General features: G+C 36.3%; 1 pseudogene across 1 annotated transcript; it reads right to left on the bottom strand.

Annotated features, from left to right (window-relative positions):
- Window positions 1–6,677: 6,677 nt before the first annotated feature.
- On the bottom strand, window positions 6,678–7,065 carry LOC308430289 (large ribosomal subunit protein eL30-like; annotated as a pseudogene). The gene has a single exon. The product of its transcript is annotated as a large ribosomal subunit protein eL30-like (transcript).
- Between the last annotated feature and the right edge of the window lie 3,722 nt (window positions 7,066–10,787).

Genomic DNA, 10,787 nt, shown 5'->3' with positions numbered 1-10,787 from the left:
TACCAATCCTACATCTGATAGAGGACTAATATCCAATATATCCAAAAATCTCAAGAAGTTAGACTCCAGAAAACATAGTAACCCTATTAAAAATGGTAAACAGTGTGAAATAAAGAATTCTCAACTTATGAAACTCAAATGGCCAAGAAGCACCTAAGAAAATATTCAACATCCTTAGTCATCAGAGAAATGAAAATCAAAGCAACCCTGAGATTCCACTTCACACCAGTCAGAAGGGCTAAATACAACAACAACCAGCAATCAACCAAACAATCAAACAATTCAATTGAAAATTAGGACTTGGAACTAAAGACAGAGTTCTCCAACAATGAAACACAACGAATGACAAACACTCATCAAAAATGTCCTGCCCTTAATTGTCAAAAAAGTGCACATCAAAACTACCTTGAGATTTCATCTTACCCAGTCAGAAAATGGATAAAGCAACAAGAATTTGTAACAAGTGCTGGTGAGAATGTGGGGGATATGAACACATATTCACTATTGTTGGGGGTGGGCACTGATGTAACTACTGTGGGAATCCCTGAGGAGCTTCCTCAAATTTCTTAAAATAGCTATGTTGTATGATGTAGCTCTATGACTACTGGACACAGTTCCCAAGGACATTTTATCTTATCTGCTCTCCCATTTTCCTTCTTTTTCTATTCCCAAAAACCTGGAAATGGTAACAGACTGTATGACCTTCAACTGATGAATTGATAATAAAAAATGTGGTGTATTTACACAGTAAATATTATTAATCTATAAGGAAACCTCAAATTAACAGGTAAATGGGTAGAGCTAAAAATAATCATTCTCACTGAAGTCACCCAGATCTGGACAGACAAACATTGGATGTTTCCTCTTATTTGCTAAATTAAAATCCTTAGATAAATCTATTTACATTTAAATGACCCTAGACTTCAAGGAACTAGGAGACTGCCCTAAGGAGAGCTTTCCTGTGATGAAGGATAGAACACAGATAGTGTGAAAGAGAAAGGGGAGTAATAGAATAAGAGGTTAAATGAGATAGGAGAGAGAAGGTCCATGTAGAAAGAGAAGAATGGAGTGGGACAACTAGCAACAGTGAACTTGGAAAAAAGCCACCTGGGAGCAGTATTGTAGCAGATTCCTAAAATATATACACATACACATATACATATGTAAAATGAATTTAATGGAATTATCTAGTAGTTGGGGTGGACAGTGTTTCTCACAAACAGACTTTCAGTTAAAAAGTCCAATGTTAGGTATGCACTACCTCTTCTTCAGTTGTTGGTCACTGAGGGCCTAAAGATCCCCACTGTTGGGCAAGTGGAACCAAGGCAATGTCAAGAAGAATCCAAACCCAGAAAAACCCATCTTGAAACCAAGATCTCAGCTTGACGCTGGCAGGAAAATGATTGTTCCCTCCCTAATCTCCTATTCTCAAACTTCATGCTCAACACACACACACACACACACATACACACACACACACACATCACAATCCTTCTTGTGTAATTCATATAGCCTCTTAGCTAAATTACAGATTTAAGTTACTGGGATCCCTCATAATGTAAGTAAACATTCCTAGTACCTCAACCCCAGCCAATAATGTACACTGTTCTTGAAAAACACTACCCACTCCTTAAAGTTTATATAACCCTTGTAATCCCCAGTAAAGAGAGCTGAGTTTACTAAGAGAAGTAATTTAACATTTTTTTTTTTTTTTAGATTTTACAATGCCTTTCTTTTTTTCATTCTTTAATTATTTATTTTTACACTCCAGAGTTTATTCCATGACCCCTCCTGGTCTGCCCTCTAATTGTTCCATATCCCATACCTTCTCCCTGCCCCCACTGTCTCCATGAGGATGTATCCTCCCCACCCACCCACCAGACTTCTAAAATCCCTGGGGCCTCCAGTCTCTTCTGGGTTATGGGCATCTTCTCTGACTGAACCCAGACCCAATAGTCATCTGCTCTATTTGTTGGGGGCCTCATATCAGCTGGTGTATGGTGCCTGGATGGTGATCCAGTGTCTGAGAGATCTCAGGGGTCCAGGTTAATTGAGACTGCTCCCCTTATCCTCATCTTTCTCCAGCTTTTCTTTAATTTAACTATAGGGGTCAGCATCTTCTGTTTGTTGGTTGGGTGGGTGCAGATATCTGCATCTGACTCCTTCAGGTGCTTGTTGGACCTTTCCAAAGTCTTTCATGATAGGTCCCTTTTTATAAGCCCTCCATAGCTCAGTAATAGTGTCAGACCTTGGGGCCTCCCCTTGAGCTGAACCCCAATTTGGGCCTGTCACTGGACCTCCTTTTCCTCAGGGTCTTCTCTATTTTTGTCCCTGCAGTTCTTTCAGACAGGAACAGTTATGGGGCAGAGTTTAGACTGTAGGGTGGCAATCCCATCCCTCAGTTGATGCCTTTTTTTTTTTTTTTTTTTCTGCTGGAGGTAGGCTCTAGAAGTTTGCTCTCCCCACTGTAGAGTATTTCATCTAGGGTTCCCCCTTTGAGTCCTGAGAATCTTTAACCTCCCAGGTCTCTGATATATTTTAGAGGTTCCTCCCAACCTCCTTCTTCCTAAGGTTGCCTCTTTCCATTCTTTCTGTTGGGCCTCAGGGCTTCAGTCAATACCCACACCCAATAGCAGCTAATATTCCCCTCAACACCCTGTCTCATTTCCCTTCCAGATCCTTCCCTCCCTCTACCCTTATAGATGCTTTCTTCTCCCTCTCAATGGGAACCAGCATGTCTTCACTTGGGCCCTTCAGCTTGTTGACCATTTAGAGTTATATAAACTGTATCTTAGGTATTCTGTACTATCCACATATTAGTGAGTACATACTGTGCATGTCCTTTGGGGTCTGAGTTACCTCGCTCAGGATGATATTTTCTAGTTCCATTCATTTGCCTGCAAAACTTAGGATGTCTCATTCTTAATAGCTGAATAGTATTTCATTGTGTAAGTGAATCACAGCAACCTACGGACTGGGAAAAAAAAAAAAAAAAAAAAAAAAAACTTTCCTACCTTAAAATCTGATAGAAGGCTAATATCCAAGCAAAACACCAAAAAACCAAACAACCCAATTAAAAAAACGAAAAACAAACAAACAAACAAACAAACAAAAACCCATGGGGAATAGAATTCACAACAGAGAAATCTTGAATATCCGAGAAGCACCTAAAGAAATGTTCAAAGTCCTTAGTGATCAGAGAAATGCAAATCAAAACAATCTGGAGATTCCACCTTAGACCAATCATAATGGCTCAGATCAAAACCTTGGGTGACAGCACATGTCGCTGAGGTTGTGGAGGAAGAGGAACACTCCTCTGTTGCTGTTGGGATTGCAAAATGGTACAACCACTCTGGAAATCAATTTGGAAGTTCCTCAGACACCTGGAAATAGATCTACCTAAAGACCTAGTAACACTACTCTTGAGAATATACCCAAAAAGACACCCCATCATGCCATAGGGGCATGTGTTCTGCTATGTTCATAGTGGCCTTATTTGTGACAGCCAGAAGCTGAAAATAAGCCAGATGTCTCACAACAGCATATACCTTTCAATTCAAAAGTGTATTTCCTACAAATTACACATAACCAGCTTTAAAAAACTCATTCTTTAACCTTCAAAAGCTGAAATGCTGCTGAAATGCATAGAGTTCTACAGAAAGTGAGATCAGTGGTTGCAGAACTGCAATGTGTCACTATTATAAAACTTATTATAGAAATCAGTACTACTTTCATTTTCAAAAGTAATCTGGTAGTAAATCTTCCTTATATAAATATTAAGGGCTGTGGTACATTTTGTAATGTTTTTAAGGAAAATATAGGGTGATTTTTAATCATCATGTGAAGATAGTTTAATAACAGATTATAATTTTATCAGCAGAAAAATAATTCACATAAAATAAACACTCAGATTTATTGAATAAGATAATCTATACAAGCCTCTTCTTATTTGTCATATTTTGTGACTCTCGGCAACATCTGAAAAATAAAAATCTGATTTATGCATTAAATTCAACACAAAATATGACAATATACAGATATTTGTGTCATATATAATTTAAACATTATTGCTATATATTTCACCCATTGTTTTCATGGTTTTACCAGTGTTTCAACAACCCAGATACTAAGATTAAAATCATAGTCTGCCAGATATGAATGTCTGTTTGAACTAATGAATATTTTCATAAAAATAGTCCAACTATGAATGTTTAAAAATCCTTGTCACAACATTCAGCAAACTCACACATGACAGCTAGCATGTGTTACTGCATTTTCATGTTAAATATTTGATGATTGCCTCTTTAAATCCAAGATTCACAACCCAAAGGCTTTCATTTCCTTACACCATGTGTAATTCAAGAGACATTTATTAGTACAGTCTTCTTTTATGCATCAACAAAATATATCTGAGGAAAGCAATATATGAATTCCCTCGAATTTTGGACATATTTTAAGGCATTAATTATTTATAAGACTAGTTTTTTAGATGTATGCAATGCCTGTTTTTCTCTTTTACTCTGTGGAATAAAACTAAGATTTACAATAAGAATGATTCTTCTTAAAATTAAAACTATACTACAGCTTGAGTCTCTCTTAGGTTAGAATAAAAATGTATATACATTTCTTCACCTGCCTGTGCTTTCAGGAAAAGATTATAGCTTCTAGCCAGAACCTAGGTTTTAAGAAACAGCAAGCATTATTCTGTACCTTCTTAACATGGATTTCAGTTTTAGAATCACAAATGTAACTATAATATACACATTTTAAAGTTAAATAATTAGAATAGGTATAGAGGAGTCCCGTTATTACTATTTAATAAGAAAGACAACTAAATTTCTTAAGAGCATTTTTATACTAGGCAAAACAAAGTTTAAGCATTGGCAAGTGCCCATGCTGTCACATTGACTATACAGAAAGACAGATCACCATAGTAACCTTGATCTTGATGTTTTCCAGAAAGCAGACAATTTCAGTCCGTCATTTCAGGTAATTCCCTTATTGGCTTCGAAAGCAAAGAAGTTAGTATTCATGTAATGGATGCTCAACCTACCTTGCTAAGATAGGAAAATAGAGAATGTAGTTTATTGTAATCTTTATATTTTCAAAAGCATTCTAAGTATCACATATTCCTATAGGTGGGTTTTGTTTTAGGAACAGAGGGAGTTTCTACGTAGCTAAGACCTCATACTTTTAATCCTCCTGTCTCAGCTTCTGGGTCCCTAAATCTAAAGTTCAGTGTTAGCAATATAGATCTTAACATGCTTTCTTCATCTTTAACTGGTTGCAGGTTTTAGTGTGCTTTCAAAAACCTGATATGGTTTGACGTTATTTGAAGGTTTTTCTACCTACAGAAAATATATATGTGTGCATATATACATAAATCTCTTTCTATAATACTAAAATTTCAAAAGGCAGGCAAGTTTTAAAAGGACATTTCAGGCCTTAAGCCAAAACTGACATTCCACCTTTAATTATGTGAAAATCAAAAGAATGTATTTTAATGACAAATTATGAGAAAATCATGAAAACCATACTTTTTTAAAAAAGCAAGAATTACAAAATTGCTATTCCCTTTATGAACTGTTCCTGTCAATATCTGCAGACAATCTTTTCCTTATGCTGTTATAAGGAAACTCTGCTTTCTTGAGCCTGATCTATTCCACTCCTCATCTTACAATCACGTCTGTCAAGAGCCTAGCTCCCCAGCTGGTACATTTGTTGAAAATCTTGGCACTTAGTTCACATTTTCCCTCGGAACAATTTCTTCAATCACCCTGGCAGATTGTTAAAGCCACAGGTACTGTGCATCCCGAACCCAGGCCCTCAGCTTTTCTAGACGCCTGTTTGTCCTCTAGCCTGATCCTTGACTTTATTATTTCCCAAACCTGGGAGTTTGCAATTTCCCAACCTGCTCAAGCTGGCCCTTTATTATGTAAGGATTCTGCTTTTGTTTTTCTCAGTTACTTTCATCTTTTACTATTTTTACTATTATCTATCCACACCATGTATACCTTAAAATCTTCACAATTCAAAGCACAAATTTGTTGGGTTTTCTAATCTTTAATTTGTAACTTCAATGGCTCATTCATTTTTCTACCCAGAGACACACTTTCAAATAAAAGGATTGTAACCACTGGATTCATAACATAAATACTTTCCCTCACTGCTTTGGCATTTGATTTACTTAAATAAATCACAATTTGAATGCCCCAGGCAACTAACTGGGCCCTGTTAACTATTAAAGCCCAACAGTGGGGGGCTGTGGAGAAACTGTTATTGGTAAGGGCTTGTCAGGTAGCCATGAGGAGGCAAGTCCATTTCCAGAATCCACATAGAAAGTGAGATGCAGTACCATGTGGTAGCTTTTGCTCATAACCCTAGCACAGAGGAGATACAGATACAGATCACTGTGTTTGCTGGTTAAGCAGCCTAGGGAGCTCCAAGGTCAGTGAGAGACCTGTCTCCAAAAGTAAAGTGGAGGTTGGTAGAGGAAGACAACTGACATTTAGTCTTCACACATACATGTACATATAAATGTTCATGCACACACATGCACACACACACACACACACACAAGCAAATATTGACTCCTAAATCCAATTGCCAATAGTGATGGTAAGTTGATTCCTGATCTGCAATTATAGTGAACTCAGTTTTTTTTCTTTTTTTTTTTTTCAAAAGCAGCTCTGGCAAAGTTTTATTAAGGGAAAACTTTGTTTACTTGTCACCAGTCTCTTGTGGCTTCTAATAATATCAGAATCACTTGGGTCAGTGACAGCCAGTGTGTATGCTCTGTAGTATTTTTCCACACGCTGTGTCCAATTCACTATTATTGCCACTGTACCAATAGACACCAGTGTTAGCCAACATGGCGTACTATTCTATTTCAGATTTCCTCAAAGCCGGGCAGTTGTTGGCGAGGACAACCAACTTTGCTGTGCCTTGTCTGATCGTCTTCAGAGTCTGTTTGTACCCCAGCACGTACTTTCCACTTTTCATAACAAGCTGGACTCTAGAGTTGATCGACTCCAGAGATTTTTTCGTGTCCTTTCCAGCCACCATCTTCTTGCCTTATGTGTGGGACAACCCCAAACCAAGACCAGCCACTAAGATGGCCTGGGAGCGAGAAAGGAAGATAGTGAACTCATTGATAGGCAACTTTGCTCGTCTCCACATGACATTTTCAAACCCATATTGTCTTCAAATCAGAGAAAGCCCAGCCTCTACTTCATTCACATACTACTGTAGGATGAAAGAATATAGTGGAGGGAAAATCCCCTTTGTTTGTCCATCCTCACTCCTAAATGATTAATCCCATCAGTCTCTCCATCTCTCATCAAAAGTCTCTTCCTCGTTAAAAACTAAGAATTGACTCCAAAGCAAACCAGATGCCAAATTTACACATTACTTTACATTAACTAAATTTCACTGTTTTAATCAGTTTCATAACATAAAATTGCATATGCGTGCTTTTGTTTCCATATTTGGTCTTACTATGTAGCCCAGACTGGCCTTGAAATCACAATCTTCCTTCCTACATGTCTTACCTCTGCTCCTAAATCCTAGGATTACAGATTATACTATCATTCCTGGCAGTAGAATTCTATTTAGTCAAGTGACTGTTTAATCAATGTCTCTCTCAACCCAAACTCTTAGAAAAAAAAAAAGTTGTGACACATAAGAGTTCAACAAATTTTTGAAGATGAATCAGTAATAGTAAGACAAGACTACTCTACACCAAACACAAGATAGATCAAACCTTTTAAGACAATAATAACCTTGGTCTTCATTTACAGAAAAAAAACTCTTAGAAACTGGGTGGACACATAGAAGTAGAGAGATATATTTTTAAGATTGTTGTTTTAAATTTATGATCTAATGAGTACATGTAATTGTTTTGAGAAGACAGAAAATTTACCAGGAAAGTCCATGATGACAAATGTATTAGTCAGCAGTTATGGTGCATTTTGTCCACGTTTTCACAGTGAACAGTATTGTTCTGAATCAGGAAAATAGGAGATAGAAGTGCACCACAAGTTCTGGAGCTAATATTGTCTTGACAGTTTGAATTTAGAACGTGGAATGGCAGAGTGCACATGGTTTCATATCTGTAGTTACACATCAACTTAAAAGATGTAAAATATTACAATGACATATTAATGTTAATAATAAAAAACAAAGAAAAGAAGTGTAACCCTACAGGACATGGGGCTGTTTGAGAATTGTACAAAATATTTGGTCCAAAAGACTACAGTACTCTGAATCTGCCTATACTCAAAGAAGATATGGGGATGACTTTGGCTTCTGAAATGTAAAGTTAACTTTGGAAGGAAAGATGTGATAATGGTGATGTTATTGCTGTAGATATTGTAGGGAAAAGATAAAAGTCAGTTAACTAACATCTATCTTCAAAACCTGGTTCATTCACACTGAGTTCTGTATAGACATGAAAATATAAGGAAAAATCATACTCATATTTAATTTTAAAAACACTTTATAAAGTATTGAAGAACTCAATATAGTAACCGATTCAATAATCAAGAGGAGAGAAAGCAATTTTCAACAAAGCTAACCTCAATGGGGGAAGAAACACTCTTGAGAGACTATAAGAACGCTTTCAACTCAGTGGGAAGGGAACGCAAAAGCCCTCCAACTGAAGCTCATTGTACCCAGGCGCAATGCCTGCCAGGAAATGCTCATTCAACACAGGAAAATGAATTCTCATTCACTAATAAACATGGTCAATTCTAAAGATCCATTACAAAGCCAAAGTCTATAAATGTCTCACAAGTGACTACCTCTTAGTACAGCTCTTCTAAATTATAACTTATCAGAAGGCTTTTTGTTCTTTTCTTGGACTTCCATTCTTTATGGCACAATCATATGCCCCTTAAATTATTCTGGTAACTATGAAAGACCATAATTCTCCATCCGCAAAGATCCTGTAGTATAGGATGTTTAATTTTGCAAGGAAGGTTTGTACTTGTAAACAGGAAATGAGAAGATCAATTGCCAGCAATGTTAGCTATCAGCACCCAATCCCCCTGTCAGCCAAGCCTTTAAAAGTGTTGTCTCTTGAGCTGAACATTGACCTAGGAGTCAAGAAAATAGCCCAGGGGTTATATTTTCCAATAATCTACTGGAGACCAATGACAAGTTCACAGCCTAGTAGCAAAGCACTTCTTAACTCACAGGACCATCAAACCGGATTAAGTGCTTTGAAATCTATGGATAACAGGTGCTCCAAGGACTGAAGAGCTCACCAGGTCGCCTCTTTCCCTCAGGGTCACTCAGCTCCTTGTCCCCACACACTGAGCGAATATTGATGAGGAGAATCACAGAAGATGCCCATGGCAACAAAACATGATGTGGGGGAAGCTATTAAGTTCTAATGGCTTAGTGCAACTGTGATGGCAAAAATTCAGAGTGATCTGTAAGAATATTAATTCATTTTATCATTTTTTAAAGTTTCAGAAGTATAAGAAGATCCTCATTAAATATGAAAATTTCCTTTTATAGGCAATTATATTTTCTTTTACAGATTTTCTTTTACATGAAAATTGCCTCTAATAACATGTTATTAGCCAAGTAGGAAGTCATTTTTTTTTTCATGGTTTGATAAAATAGGAAAATCTCCCGGTAAGGTAACAGAATACCCAAATAAGGACTCAAATACAGAAGATGATTTAAAAATAATATTTAATGAGGTTAAATCAACTTGGAACCTAGCAAATGGTATTTTAGTTAACAGAAGCTGTCTGATCAACACAACTCAGTTACTTGAAAATTTATAAAAAGCTATTTTAAAAGTAATCTAATTTTTCAGTTAAAATTATGCCACAATTGCTCTGGAATTCAGTACGGATGTAAGGTATGACTATAATGCAGAAAACTAATTTAGTTTATAAATTCATCCATATTTGTTATTACAACAGAGGGTACACATAGATAACCTTTATACTGCTTATCTATTTTTAATTATAATTACAACATGTCTTCTTTCCTTTCTTCTCTCCCAGTATTCCATGTACCATTCTTGTTAAAATATTCTTCTAAAGCAGTGATTTTCTAATTGCAGTTTTAACCCTTAGAATTCCTTTGCAATGGTATTAGATCTGTTTCTGCTCCATGAGAGTCCTGAAAGGCTTTGAAAGAAGCCACAGAATTCACTAAAGATTGCTGTCAAACCACCGTATCATTAAGCCCTGGGCTTACTCAAATTGTTTTAGTTTTGGTGAAAGAATGGACTACTTCATATTTTTCTTACCAGCAAAATAATGAAGACAGAAAAGAAGAAACTGTTGTGTACATTTTTATAGTAATATAGTGCTCACAGTGACATCGTAACATAGTACTCCTTGTTAACAGATGTTCTTAAACTACTGAAATGTATAGTATATAGTCTTAAGATTTTTTTAATTCTTTTTAAGCATATTAAAAAACAATAATACTTTGCAATATGCATATGCATGCATATTAGTCATTAATTTTATTAGAGAATTGATTTATAATGCTTGTAGCAAGAAAAATACAAGCACAGAAATAATCTGGAAAAAATATATAACTGTGGAAGTAAATGTTTATGTTAGGATAACCAATTAACATATTTTTTCTTTAAACTTAACTATAATAAGAAGTATGTAAGTCCAACTTGGCCTTGAAACACATAAAGAATAAATAATAGACATATTGAGCTGAAAAATGGATCTAAAGAATTAGGAAGACCATCCAGTGTGGCAGGCAGAAGGGGTAGTTCGGAAGGCCAATACTGAAGACTTAGATTT

This window comes from Micromys minutus (genome assembly GCF_963924665.1).
Source record: "Micromys minutus genome assembly, chromosome: 15".
Lineage (NCBI taxonomy): Eukaryota > Metazoa > Chordata > Mammalia > Rodentia > Muridae > Micromys > Micromys minutus.
This window is presented reverse-complemented; position numbering and strand designations above follow the sequence as displayed.